Genomic DNA, 13,158 nt, shown 5'->3' with positions numbered 1-13,158 from the left:
CAGGGTAGCAGCCAGCTTCCTTCTCATCCTCCTCTCTGCCACCACCTCTAATTTGACCAGCTTGACTCCCACCACAGAGCTAGCCTTCCTCACCAGCATGTTCAGTTTGTTGGTGTCCCTTGAGTTGATGTAACCCCTGCAAAGATGCACATCCACAAGTTTAGCAACAATCACAAAGCCCTCTGTTGGCTCTGTTGTAGTAGGCTACAGTAACAGCATCGTTTATGACCCAAAATACTGTTTTCACGATCAGTTTATAAAGACAGTATCATCCACTAACTACCCTTTCAAACCAACCAAACACACGGTCATAACGTTAGGTTATGACTATAACCAAGTTCTGTTAGTTAGGGGCGATGCTTGGCATCGCCTTCTGCACTATCTCGCGTACGTGCACGCGTACTGAATAAACCACAAATGTACCTCTAATACCAGTATTAGTCTGACCACACCCCTCATCAGCTTACCTTCATAAGCAGGTGTGTGGTCACCTGCTCTCCTCCTTCCCAAGCTTTCACCACAAGGTGAGGACAAGGGCTGCAGCGGCGTCCGATGCCAAGCATCGCCCCTAACTAACAGAACTTGGTTATAGTCATAACCTAACGTTCTGTATCGTTAGTGGCTTAGCTTGGCATCGCCTTCTGCACAAGGGAGGCCAAGCGGAGCCACTTGGCTGACAAATACACCCCGCTGACAGCCCCCCAAAACCATCAGAACAGGGAGGGCCGAGCCCCCCCGACCCCCCCTAATGGAGGGTAGCCCCCCTATTAGGGACGTCACGGGAGGGCGACGGACCCGACCGTGCGAAGAGGCACTCAAGCAACTCAACGCACAGGGTGAGCAGACCGTGGCTTGACCCCACGACTACACACACGCACAACCCGCATGCCACCCGGGAACGAACGGAGGAACAACCTCGTTACTGCCCCCAGAATCACGGGGTCAAGGGCAAACCCAACCCCGTGGCAAGGCCGTAGCAGCGGAGCACGAAGGAAGACCCAGACCCACCAAAAGGACTGGACTCCCTGGAATGGGGGCCCGGAGAAGTCCATGATGCCAGCATCAAGACCCCACCAGGTGGGCACGTAGTGCCCCGCCCCCCACATCGCCAGCGTATTCGGACAAAGGCCCCTCAGTTACTGCACCTGGTATTCCCAGGCGGAACCAACCAGGCCAGAACCTGCCCAGCTTCCGAGATCGGACGAGACCGGGCGTGTTCAGGTCGGTATGGCCGTAAGCCGAGCGGGCCCCGTCCCCCCAATAGTACACCGCCTGGCACACTGACCCTGCAGAATAGGCAGTCAGCATGGCCGTAAGCACACAAAAAAGGTTAACCAACGGAAGCAGGCAGCGCACCGGGGAAAAACCAGGCAACAGGCTGTTAACCCTAGCCTGGAGACTGCGGACGAGACAGGCGCCAGAGGGGACAGCTGAACACAGCCGCCCCGGCGGAAGGAGCGTAAGCTGGCGGTGTTGCATGACCAAGCCTCCATTTAACAACCCCCACCCAGAGGGGTCGAGGCAGAGAAGGCTGACACGATTGGCAGACGTCATGAACGTGCAGGGGCACCCTCAACCGGTGAACCCGGGAGTTGACACTGCTCCAACACACCAGGGAATCAACCACCTCGGTGTTACCCAATGCGGTGGTTGTTCCTATAACCCCTCAAGAAAAAACTCCAAAACACACCTGCGGGTATACACCGGCTATACCGCAGTACAAGTGCTTCAGTTTCCAAAAACCCAGGCCTACGGGTCGCAAACATCACTTCGGACCGGGCCTGGCGGTACGGGAAGCACAGGGTCACCAGAGGAGGTCAAAAAACCACCCCCACAGGCCCCTCTTCGCCATGCGTGAGAGAGGAGCGAAAAATAATGGAGAACCAGCCCCTAAGCACACCGTACCCGGTATTCCCCGGCGGTCCCCCAACCAAGTACTAACCAGGACCAACCTGTGTAGCGGCCGAGATCCGACGAGATCGAGCGCGTACAGAATGGCATGGCTGTAAGCCATGACGACAGTGCTGAGTAAAAACATACCCAACCAGGGTCTCCATAGCGCTTAACCCTGTGACACCCAGACCGACCTGGCATTTTTCCCCCTGAAAAAAGCCCAAGTCCCTCAGGGTACCAGAACAGCAGATCTGCATCCCCGGCGGACAACGGGTTCAACTGATCTGGACCAGCGTGACCAGAACCAGTCCCGTGCCCTAACCACGCCGACATGCCTACTCCAGGAGAAGGGCAGATATGCGTGTTGATCTTAACATGAAAAGAAGGCGCCACCCAGACGTCGGGACGAACCGCGCCTGGTGGCCCACCCCAAGGGCGTGAGACCCCACTACATATGTTCAGATCCATCCCGTCATCATCCCCCAGACATGAACGAGGATCCGTCGACAACCCACCCAGGTCATGGGATGTGGTCGCCGGAAGAGGAAAAACCCCCATCTCAGTTGCTTTATAAAAACGCTGTTTCAACCACAAGCAACTAAGGCGTGCCAGTCAATCGCCTGTTTACAGCGAGCTAGCACTATACGTGCGTCGGGACACACCCCCATCAATGAACAGGCTATTTAGACCTGTCATTGAATCCCCAAGGCGCCCAGGGGAACGACAAGAGGGGTGTGACACTCCCTAACTCCAACACTTCTGGAATAGAAAGAAGGAAGCATCAACAGTATGTATCCCAGTCTACACAGCCGGGGTAAAAAATGTTCACATTTTTACATCCCACCACCCTCCCATAGGAAAGAGACGGGGATCCCCAGAGAGACTTCCCACGCGAGCTGTACAGATTGAAAAGAATATATTGCACCTTGAGCCATGTAAAAAACTGGTTTTAGGGCCTCCGGGGAAGAGGCACCGAACCCATACACACTCAATAAACGAATTGAATCGAATATACATACAATAGAAAAGGACCCTTCTAGAGGGTCCACTCACTTTGACAATCTGAGGAGGAAGGCTCTGTACTCTGATGGAGGCTTCCTCACATGGAAGAAGGAGTCCGAACTCACAGAAGGCCTGAGTAGGCGCTTGGTGAGGAGGAGCCCTGACCACCCCCCCTGAAAACAGATCCATCACATGGACCTGAACAGCACACGGAAGTCCTACCAACAGAGACGCGCACGGTGACGTACTCTATGGCGGGGGAATTCCTGCGGTGCACACGCCCAATATACCAGGCCGTGGGACCAGGAACTCCCTCCCCCCCCCCCCCCCCCCCCCCCCCGTAACGTGCCGAACCGCCACGTGACGGGAACCTTGAAGGACAGGGGGTGTACCCCTGACCGACAGAACAATGGGGAGAGGAAAGGTTACCAGTTCACCCCTTTACGACCCCACACCCATGATACGACGTAACGACAAAAAGAGAATATGACACAGTCATAGTCAGCTCTATGAAGCGTTTCACAGCTCCACACAGCGCACGAGCTAACCTGCTATCTGATTTTTACTAAGGAAAAACACAGAATAGAGAGGGCTCTAAGAACCCCGGTCCAACATACACATGTGCTTCTGTGGCCAGTACAACCCAGTTGTAGGTCACATGACACACACAACCCATCATCACCTACAAAAAATGGCAAAAACACTCAACAGAGGAACGCCGTTTTTTTCACAATGAGAGAATACATCATTCTTGATTAGTATCGACCACAGGCCTTGCTAAGCACACATGACAGCAACCAAACCAATTTCCCTTTAGGAAATAAGTTTCTCCAGCAGATTTAGCACAACCTCAGCAATCAAGCTGAGAGTTACATCGTATCCCTACCACACAAAAGACACAATTAATGCACAACATGTCTGATAGGAGGTGATAAAGTCCCCAGGGAACCGGGGGGGGAAACACAATCCTCCTATTTTACCCTCAATACGGCCAGTTAAAACAGGAAAACCTGTTAATGTGTGAACTCACTGGTCATTGTCATTACAGTCTGAGAAAGAACATTCTTTTACTCACTCGTCACCAAGCATAGCTTCATAGGTTAGTTGCCTTAGTAGTGAGTACACGGTACACATAAACACCATGATGTTTCTCACACAACAACCAGATCAATACATCACGACCTGCACGGAGAAGCTAACTGCCAGTGACAAAAACAGCTCACACACAACCCGCAACGTATCTCAAATGCATTGCAACAACACACGTTTTGGGAAAAAACACCGTTATTCACAATACATTTAGCAAGGTAAAACCAGAAGACGTGTTATGGGGTCTGGCCAACCCCGTACCTGCCCGGAACGCAGATCAGCGAAGTGCAGTCACAAGCCACCGTAGAACACAGCCGTCCCGTGTTGTTCGATCCGGGCAGCGTCGCCGCTCCACCAGTCGCTACAGTCCTCTTTGTTGACGCAATCCCCGTCTAGGCTCAGGCAGGGTCGACGAACATCCCCTGTCAAGGATGACGTCGTGGTCAAGAGTGTAAAACATGTTAAAAATCAAAGCACGTTCAACAGAATAGCATCAAGCTAACGGCTGCTCCAACCGTTCGGGTGCTATTGCTTCCGCTCGCGAGACGCCGATCTACGACGCACGCGATCAGGAGCGAGCTCCCGGCGGCGCGCGAGAAGCCAAGCTACCCCGCGCCAGGCCACCGACCGGCTAACCGTAAGCTATGAACATGTAAACAATGACATAACACTCACCCAGACAGGCCGCCGTTCTGAACCCTCCTCACTTTTTAAGAAAAAAGAGAAAACAAGACGTCAACACCGCTTCACAACGGTGATATTACCACGTCCGGCGGAATCAGCACAGTACCAACTGGCCTGTATAGCTGACTTTGAACATGAATCTGCCGCTATCGCACATTACATGCACATATCCCCTCGTGAAGGAATACTCTCATTTGGATATGAAAGATGGGGTCTTAACACGGTGACAGAGAGAATCCACTCGTCCAGAACACACAGGGATCACCAGTGTCAATGGTCGCGGCCCACTAGTTAAAACTATAATGGTCGCCAGACCAAGGCCTTCTGTCGCCTAGACGGCTAAACAAAGGACCCTAGCCTGGGGCCGGTTTCCATAAACTTTGTCTAGTAGCCCCCATAGCACTAACAGACAAGTGGAGCCCGCCAGCAAACACTACTCACCCAACCTGGAACGCACCGCTCCTCACAACAGCGGCATGTCCGACAGTTCAGCTGTGGCCTGACAGGTTTCACCCCAACAAACACAGCAAGGAACTGCAGTTGAGAAGCATGCAGCGGCGTGCTCCCAATACGAAAACCGGTGGAGGGTTTGTAGAATGATCATCATCTTCTAGACACTCCAGTACGAAGACAATATCGCCGTATTTTCTCGAAAATAGTGAGAGAGAAAATAAAGATATGATGTCAACGTATCCTTGTTTCCCAAGCTGTTCCTAATCCAATTTCTTCCATCATGGTGTCAAGTGTGGGGATCTACCGAGGCACCTCTTCCTTGTGGTGAAAGCGAGAAGGAGGAGAGCAGGTGACCACACACCTGCTTATGAAGGTAAGCTGATGAGGGGTGTGGTCAGACTAATACTGGTATTAGAGGTACATTTGTGGTTTATTCAGTACGCGTGCACGTACGCGAGATAGTGCAGAAGGCGATGCCAAGCTAAGCCACTAACGATACAGAACGTTACTGTTTACTCGCCTCTAGCTTTTTAACATACCTTAACTGATTAATACCTTAATCAGTGGTAGGTAGTGGATGTGACAATCAATGCAGCCAGATTCACTAATGTTGACCATAACAATTGTGGCTAGCCGAGATGTGCTAATGGGTAATGGGTAGTGGGTACTGATCACACTGGTGCCCTCACCAAAAATCTACAGCATAACCCAATGATGTATTTTTATGTTTCATTAGAATTAATTAATTAAAACATCGGCATCGGCCATTGAAAAACCCATATCGATCAACCACTAATCCACTAATAGACTACTAATAGACTACCACATGCCTCCTTCGACAGCCACTTCTTTTCACTTGACAGCGAGGAGCTTCACTATAGGAGAGTGCAACGCGCTGGGAGGTTCATGCTATCTCCTCCAGATCCCCTCCCTGCAGGCGCCCTGATCGACCAGTAGGAGTCTATTGTTTATTGTTTATTGTTTCTTATTTGTTAAGATCCAAATTAGCTGCTACACATGGCAGCAGCTACTCTTCCTGGGGTCCACAACATAAAAAAGAAACATGTATACAAACATCCTTATACAAACAAATAGTATACATTACTTGAATAAGTAAATTATCATGTTGTATAAAACTGAAACCCACTGCCCTCAACCACCTGCAACCCCATCCGCTTTCACCTAAAATTAAAGCACAATAAGGTGTTAATAGTAACACCTAAAGTAGAACAATCGACTAACTCAAAACATATATACATAACAAAATTCTTAACTTAGAATCAAGCACAAATATATGTGCACTATAAACAAAACAAAAATCCTAACTAATTATTCATATTTAAACTATTTAAACCAAGACAAGAATGTACTAGATCACCATAACCAAACCAAACGGACTACCATGGAAATAACCTAAACTCAGAGTTCACCAATATTTTTAAAGTAATTTTCACAACACAATTAAATAATTAGCATTTCTTATATATTTTTTTTGATCCACTTTTTCTCCCATTTTCTATATTTTTCTCCCATCCCAATTTCGTATCATCCAATTCAACCCTCCCCTGTCACGGACGCTGTTTCTTGCCTCCCACAAGCCGGCTGCAATGTGGACTAAGTCATACATAGCACAAGTCCCCTCCGGTACTTGAGGTAACAGCAGTCGCAACAGCAGTCGCCCCCGACACTTCCTGATTCTACTGCGCAGGCGCACCAACCGACCTGTAGGAGTCGCTGTCCACAACGCCCGATCCCCACCCATCAGTTTCCCACCCCCTAATACGGCCAATGTGTATTAGTACGGACGACCAGCTAAACTGAAAGCAAATGTGGAGCGCTGGGCTCGAACTGACGAGCCCAATGTCTCCAGCATTTTGTGGCGAGCGCCTTGCCCACTACGCCACGTAGCCGCCCTCCAGCATTTCTTATATTATGGATCTATACAAAAGAGATGGATATATACAAAACAGATTTTTGCATCTAGATCTTGCTGAAGGAAAAGCAAAAAAAGTATGTAACCTGTCTTGTATAATGATCATGAACTTCCTCAACATGCAATATCCTAGAATATAACAAAACAAAATACAAAACAAAATAAAACAAAGATAGACCTGTTTGCCGTATACGTCAGACTCAGTGTGCGCTCGCATCACAGGGGCAGAAAGGAACGTAATCCTGGTCAGAACAATGGGGCACACTACAATATATTTGGATTTGTTAGCCATGCTAGCGATCTAAACAATCAATCCATGCCAAAGCTAGATATGTAAAAGGTGAAAGACTCACACTCACAGCCATGCTGATTTGGCAAAATGACATCCATCCGTTTCCATTTGAAACCACTTTTAGTCAGGGGAGTGTCATGGTTTCTCCATAGAGCCCAGTTGTATTCTTTTAGCGCAGAAGTTTGCGCAGGTCCGGGGCAACTTAGTCACGTGACTCAGTTGGTATTGCTGATTGGCTCGAACACGGTATGTTTGTAAACAGCAAACAGGTCTATAAAGTTGACGATGAATTGATACATGTTTGTGATATGTGTGCCTGTGGTACAGAATTTTGCGGCCTGCTGGTGGTAACGTTAGCAGCTAGCATCCACCACCACTAACATTAAATTAATCTAAGCTAAAGCTAGAGGCAGGTAAACAACAAAATTGTGCTGTGCTTCTATAAGGCAGGGCCTGCTGGTGCTACCATAACTAGGCTAAGCTAAGCTAAAGCTTACATTACCCCGGGCACATATGTTTACTGCAATACGGGTGAGTAATGTCAGAACTGTATTTAGCCTCAACCAAGTTTACATTTACTTCATGCTGTTTTCACAAGTTTGAATGGCTCCGTTCAGGGCCGGACTGGGGAAATAATTCATACCGGGAGATATAGTGCGAAATATAGCCCCAGTCAGGCCACTTTTTAAGCGGGGGGTCTGGGAGTCGCCCACCAGGAAAATGTTTGTTACAAAGACTTTATTTCCTGCATTCTGGTGAATTTGAGTGCATGTGAATCACAAACTAATGAGCCAACAATTTCTTAGTACAATGTACTGTTATGAACCTCAAATAAAACTGTTGTGGCACTAGCAACGCTACTCTCTCCACCTTCAAAAAGAAAAAAGCAAGAGCACAACATATTTTTCTATTTACTATTATAATACAGTTAACCACTCTCTCCACCTATTCAAACAGAGCAAGAGCACAATACCCTATTCAGTTTACTGATGCACCACTACCCATAAAAAGTTAAAATAGCCCTTTACACAAACATTAAATAACAGACCTTTCATTAACAATACTATAATTACAGTAGCCACTGCCAGAATAGTGTGACACATGTATTGCATGTGGTGAGCACACGCATGCATGCACAACGAAGACAGAAGAGTGCGTTGTCTCAATCATTTTAACTATAAATTTATGAGCTCAAAGTATGAGCTCACTGACTGAAATTTTCAACAAAAAGCATCAATTGTCAAATAATATTGATCACATTAACTAGACTAGATGTTTTTGAGGAAATTAGAAAGGGAACAACAACTTAACCCTGGTGTCTGATCAGTTTCTTATTTTTTTATAACTTTGCAGTGATTATGTTTGTAGCCTATGTGGCAAAGGTGTGTAATCTTTGAATTATCTTGGAATTTTTTTGACTTTCTCTTTCATAAATTGTTTATTCAACTTCAGCCCCGATCATAACCACCACATATTGTTTTTTTGTAATGTCATATTTAACAACTCTTTTCAGAAAAGTGGGAGTATTTCATTTTTAATCTGACATTACAAAAAAACAAAAAATGGTTATGATCAGGGCTGAAGTTGAATAAAATATTTATGGGAAAGAAAGTGCGAAATTATTTCAACATATAATCTTTTTATGGCGTTTTTCTATTTAGTCCCCTAATATGGTAGAGTATAACACTTTAGTTTTCAGACACAAGGGTTAAATTATTTATTTGTTTCTTGGCAGATTTAACAATGGGCTTTTGACAGGGGAGATGATGCATTGCATGGTAACGTTAGCTAGCTAACATCCACATGTTTATTTTTTATCACTGACTAACCTGCTGGTCCCTTGACTTTGGTGCAAGAAAACATTTGATAAATGTTGCCGGATTTAGCAGCATCTCCTGTAAGGGCCTTTCTTTTTTTGTTTTCTCCCTCTCTGCTCCTCCCTTGCTCTTTCTTCCACTGTCCATCTCGACATCAACGTTAATTTACTTTCCCTCTATCTCTCCCGAGTCGCTCACTACCTGGCTCACTTGCTGTTATTCTGCAGAGTGCCATCTGCCATTCCATTCGCCGTCTCCGCTGTCAATCAGTTGTATCGCCTGGTCCCGCCTCCACCAATCACATGTGGCAGTGCGGCTCCATTTGTGTGTGTGTGAGCCGCGAGAGGGAGAGAGTCAGAGAGATAGTTCTCCAACTTTGTCGCAGACAGTGAAATCCTGGAAATCCCACCCACCTAGGTTATCTAACTATCGCGCCACCGCAACTAGAAACAATGGCTTGGCAAAATAAAAAAAAAAAAAAAAAAAAAATCAATATATATATTAAAAATAAACTTTTTTTTATTATTTTTTTATCTGTGCAGGCCAGGCCACCGGAAAACTCCCGGTGGTCTGAACTGCTCAGGCTACGACTTCTTCTTTTGCCTTTTAGCAGGCTAGATGCGTATTGCTGCTTCTAGCTGTTAAGACTTGAGTACTGCACAATGTTCTTTCTCAGGTCTCAAGCGTGCATGTTTCAAGAATTTGGAGTTGACACAAACATTCATGTACAGTATATTTCAACAAAGGTGAGTCAGCCAGTCAGTCAGTTAGGGACATCCGGTAGTGTTGTCCGGCCATTTTAACCTGTTAAGCTGTAGGGTCCCCTTATAAGGTGCTTTTTTTAAAATCATAAATCGATCAATAGAGACCGTATTAGATCCCTGCGTGGGGTATCATTGGAAAGCCACACTCATTGGCTACAACCCTGTCCAAATTTTTTCGAGATCGCCAAATGATTGAGGAGCTAGAGCCCCGGGAGTCGGGTGGTAATGTGTACTTTGGCGCACGCCTCATATATCGGCATGTAACACGAGAACCGCTGAACGGATTTTGTTGCCTAAAGCGGCAATCGACAGGCAACTAATAAGGCTTTAATTCTATATATATATATATTATATTAAAATAAATGCACACCCAAGCCGCTAGAGGTCAGCAAAGTGGCGCGTTGTGAATCGTCCTCAAGAGGGTGTTGTGTTTCTTTTTCAAATGTAGCCAAGAGTAAAGACCTTAACCCTATCAAAACAGCAATCAAAGTGTATATTTTCATTTTTACCGATGTTTTTAAGATTGACCTAAAATATTAATTTATCGAAAAAAAATCTCTTTTATCGTAAAACCGTGAAGAAATGACTAAATCCAGATTTAACACTGCCATTGGAAAGAGGATTCCCTATCCATAGATGTATGATTTGGCCATAATAAGGTCAAGTTCAAGGTCAAATATGAATTTATAATTCAAATGGATTATAATTTATTACTGTATCTACAAATCCTTCTGTTGGTGGTGAATGAGCTCAGTGAGCAAGCTCGGATCCAGCACAATTGTAACATGGTGTTATTCACCGGCAAAGATGCAAAAAAAATCATTTTGTTTCATTACAATTTACTCAAGCCTAGTAATAGGAATACATACCCCCAGGTCCCTAGGTGTTCCTAGATGCAAAGAACATGCAAATTGACCTTGTAGAAGTGGAGCAATCTTCCATTTACTTAGGCATGTACCTTTAGGCGAAATTTCTGAAAATAGGGCTACAGCTTAACAGGTGAAGAAAACACAGCCAGCAAAACTGGACCACCAAACAACACTACATAGTTAGTGTGTTAAGAATTTAATAAAGTAAACTTAAACATTTTACTTTTGATACTTGTACTTTTGATAATGAGTACATAATCATTATTGTAACTGAGGGGTACAATTCCCTGACTGTATTGATAAGTATGGTATCATTAAACCACTACCGTCTTATGTACTTTAATTACTGGCCATACAGTACATGATATATAAATATGATGAACACTTCCCACAATGAATCGGTTCCACACAAAGTTATAATTAAGTATTTATTGCAGCAAAAGGTACATAATATACTTCTCTATTACTTTGGATGCTCTTGTAAGGCAAAGGAATGTGCGTAGGCAAAGCAATAATGAATGTCCATTCTCTGGGTACGCAGGAGGTAATTATACAACCTGAATCTTAGGGAATTATATCTATGGTACACTAGTGATATATAGCGGGAGATACTGAAGGGTCCCCCCGGTTGTAAGCCAGCAGGGGTAGAGGAATTGTCGGTAGTAGAAAGTCTGGTCAACGATGACTAAGGAGACTCCAAGTACAGGAGACGGTGCAATAGCCTCTTGATCCACAGACGAATACAGCTGTTCTCCGTAGACTGTAGCTCCACAGTGAAGAAAGCTAGCCTGCCTCAGGCTCTCTGAGGCGCAGACTCGACGTGGCTCCTCACAGGGTAAATCCCACACGTGTAGGCGTCGGCGATTCTCCGCTCCATTAATCACAGGACCAAAAGCAAATATAATCCAGCCGCAAAGGGCTATGTAGTCGTCGGGTAGATTAATCCAGTGTACATGTCCAAGCAGTTCTCGTCTAGGGCTCCTCGGGTGAAAGCGCCATGAAAGCAGCCCAGCCTGGATAAGCTCTCTAGCTGATACGAGGAAGCGTTGGTGATGCTGGTCACTGTAGAACTTTAGCCGCACGATACACTATACACAAATAGACTATTACTGACTTAATAGAAATATGTCGCACTCGACGGTATAGCGCCAAACTCTGACACTTCAGTTATTAATTCGCACGCGGTCTCAATGCTCTATTTGGGGCCAAAAACAGGCCATACTTCACCACACGTTGTATCGTGGGTGAGGCTTCAACTTATTGGGTAACTCTACTTCTGTATTCACCTGCGCCGTATTTATACGTTAGGTGAATAAACTAGTACCAGCCTTATTTCTGTCTCGTATTCTTGGGCGAAGCCGGGCATGTACAGACATGTCTTGACGGTGGCTTTGAACCTGACTCTGGAGGCATGGCCTTGGCGCCTGTGGACCGCTGTCCAATAGGAGAATGAAATATTATGGTCTGTACTAGGCTAAAGGGATATTCCGTGTATATGTACAAGGAATATACAAGGGATATCAAACGATATACAAATATTATGCAATATATATCAATCAATAAATATATATATTCGGTTTAATCTGATCCTTTGTAACAGCCGCCTCCTAATTAGTCCCACCTAATTAGCTAAGCAGAGACAGATTAACCGCACTGTCCATTACTCAATGTCTATTGTGAGGGTAGGGCAGTTCACAAAGTCATGGGGTCATGGTCGTCATCAATAGTCTCGGGGAGCCTTGGCAATTCTATTAGCCTCGCCATGGGTCGGGTGTAGATCCGCCCTTGGACGAGCACTTCGGCTGCTCGGACCTTTCCGTCGGCACCGGTGATCACTTTGCTTACGCGGCCAGCCGGCCACATAGCTCGGGGTAGTGACTGGTCGACAATCAAGACGACTGTTCCTTCTGTCAAATTGTCTCTCTCTTTCACCCATTTCTGGCGGGTCTGTAGAGACGGTAGATAGTGGAGTAAGAAGCTGTTCCAAAACTTGTCAGCCAATACTTGACTGTACCTCCACATTCTTCGGCCGTTCGCTTCTTCAGGCCTGTACATTGTCTGTGGTAGCGCGGGGTCCAGCCGCCCCATCAAGAGTGTGTTGGGGGTGACTGGGTCGACATCTGCTACATCACTTGAGACGTAACCGAGGGGCTTTGAGTTCAATACTCCCTCGATCTCCGCGAGGACTGTCATTAGGACTTCTTCCGCCACGGTCTGGGCCCCAAGCACGGCGTACAGGGCTGTCTTTATTGAACGTACTTCTCGTTCCCAAGTTCCACCGAAGTGAGGTGCATTCGGGGGATTAAACTGGAAGTCAATCTGGGATGGAGCGAGGTGGGTCTTAAGTTCTGGGCCCATAGCT

This window comes from Notolepis coatsorum (genome assembly GCF_963971535.1).
Source record: "Notolepis coatsorum genome assembly, chromosome: 1".
Classification (NCBI taxonomy): domain Eukaryota; kingdom Metazoa; phylum Chordata; class Actinopteri; order Aulopiformes; family Paralepididae; genus Notolepis; species Notolepis coatsorum.
This window is presented reverse-complemented; position numbering follows the sequence as displayed.